Genomic DNA, 2,503 nt, shown 5'->3' with positions numbered 1-2,503 from the left:
CTAATAGTCTAAACACCAGCCCAAGGAAAGAAAATAGAGTATCAAAATTTGAAGCCGATGAATAAAAATTCCAGCATTCTCTCACTTGCTAAAACTTTTGGGGACAGTCGGAAATGAAAAATAAGGAAGAGGATATTTATCAAGAAAGTGGATGTGAGGATACAACCACTAAAAGAGAAACAAAATCATATCATAAATCCATTAAGGATAGTGAAGTTGAAAGCTTAATGATATGCTGGAAATGCAGAATGTTTCTAACAACTTTGTTCATTCTCCCTTTCTTTCTTACTTACTTTTTAGTTATGTTGTTTGGGTTCAAGTTATTTGGGTTGTGTCAATATTTTTATGTCATCTATTTTATCAACAATGACTTGGTGGTGTGATGCCATATAGCTCAATAAATTTTGATCACACTTTATTATTTATTGAGAGTAGACCTACTATATTGGGCCCGTGCTTACTTCTAGTACTTCTATATAAGAAATGGGAATAACTAGAGACGTCTCCGTCAACGCGTGTGCTTCCCTGAATATACATTGACATCGAGGGGTATTTTAGACATTTCAGCGCTCATCTTCTTATTGATGATGCATTGAAATTGCAAAATAATAGGTGTCATTATTGATTAATCATCTTGGTGGTCCCAATATCTAAACTGGAGTTATATGTCTGTCTGAACAATCTCATCCATCTTAAACGTACGGACAAGGATATACAACAACACATATCACATGAATAACGAAATGCAAATCCAAAGCTTGCTTGTGTCGTTTGATTTACTACATAACACTGGTCGGATCGATAGAATACTTCACGCCTATCAAGTGAACAGAAGATTGACTATGCTTGGATGCAGAAGAACTTTCTGTTTTATAATTATTGCCAGGATAGAAGAATGAGTACAAGCCCAAAAATTTAACATCAAAGATAGATAAGCTTTTTGAACAAGAAAATCATAGTAATATTTTGATCTTTGACTATTTCATTGTTGTACATATTTGCACCACAAATTTACGACAAAAAGTATAATTGTATAAATTTAAGAAATTCCATAGTATAATACAATAATTACATTCTGTCCCGACAAATTTAGTATTTACTAATAATCCCTTAAATTGATGTGGCGTGATACATTAGTATGTTGTGATACATGGTAAATGATACACAGTAACTTAAAACTGTTAAGATTAAAAGGGGAAAAATGAAACATTTAAATTTGTTATCTAAATCAGCTTAAATTACGGTAACAGTTCATTAATTAGCATTAATTCAGCACGTAATTGGATAACAATTTCAAATTTTAAAAATTCAAGATTATATCATCTAGTTTGAAGACATTTTTATGAACATCCAGTTATTAAACTTATTGACTGATACATGATAACAATTTTCAAAAACTCGTGATACATAGAAAATCATATGATACACATCAAATTTCATGTATCAATGCATCGTCTAAACACTATAACACACTGAATCGATATGTATCAGCAAGCACAGTTGATGGCGCAGTTATTAAACTTATTGACTGATACATGATAACAATTTTCAAAAACTCTTGATACATAGGAAATCATATGATACACATCTAATTCATGTATCAATGCATCGACTAACACACTATAACACACTGAGTACTTATGTATTAAACTTATTGTCTGATACATGATAACAATTTTCAAAAATTCATGATACATATGGGATTCCTTTACTAAAATTTTTACTAATTTCAACAACAATGGTTGCTGCTTCTTTTCTCTTTTTTTGGTGTATTTTGTCAACCTTTGATTTAGATGATTCGCCAAAATCTTTGTTTGAATCCTTCCGAACATTCATAGGATCATGCAAAGACTTTTTTCTATTTTCTTTCCAATTTTCATCGTCCGAATCATAAATCCTTCTATTAGTAAAAGGATCCATTAATATGATGTAATAGAACAATGAACAAAAAAAAAAAAAGAAGAACGGATGATGGAGTAAGAAGAAAAAGAAAACCTAGAGATGGCTGATGTAATATAACAATGAACAAGAAGAAAAAAAGAAGAAAATAAGAACAGATGATGGATTAAGAAGAAGAAGAACTATAGACGGATGATGGAGTAAGAAGAAGAACCAGAGAACAGTTGTCCAATTTTCAGAAATTTCAAATTTTTTGAATTTTGAAATTCAAAATTTCATATTAAATGTTGTGAAACGTTTTAATTAAAATTAATAATTCAAAATTCAAAAAGTGATTCAGAAGATTGAGTGTTTTAGTGGAGAAAAAATAGGCATGATATTGGGAAGTGTGTATTATAGGAGAGAGAAGGTTATGTATCTCTAAACTTTTACTAAAATTGAAAAAAGGGAATTATGTAATATTTAAAAAAAGAAGGGAAAATTAGAGAATACTAAACTTATAGTTGTGTGTTTAAGTTATTTTTCCATAAAATTATACATTATACGATGCTGTTGGGCCGGGGTGTTTTTTACTATTATATATATATATATATATATATATATA

Source organism: Solanum pennellii, chromosome 3 (genome assembly GCF_001406875.1).
Source record: "Solanum pennellii chromosome 3, SPENNV200".
Classification (NCBI taxonomy): Eukaryota; Viridiplantae; Streptophyta; class Magnoliopsida; order Solanales; family Solanaceae; genus Solanum; species Solanum pennellii.
The sequence above is the reverse complement of the archived record's forward strand: the minus strand, read 5'-3'. Positions refer to the sequence as shown.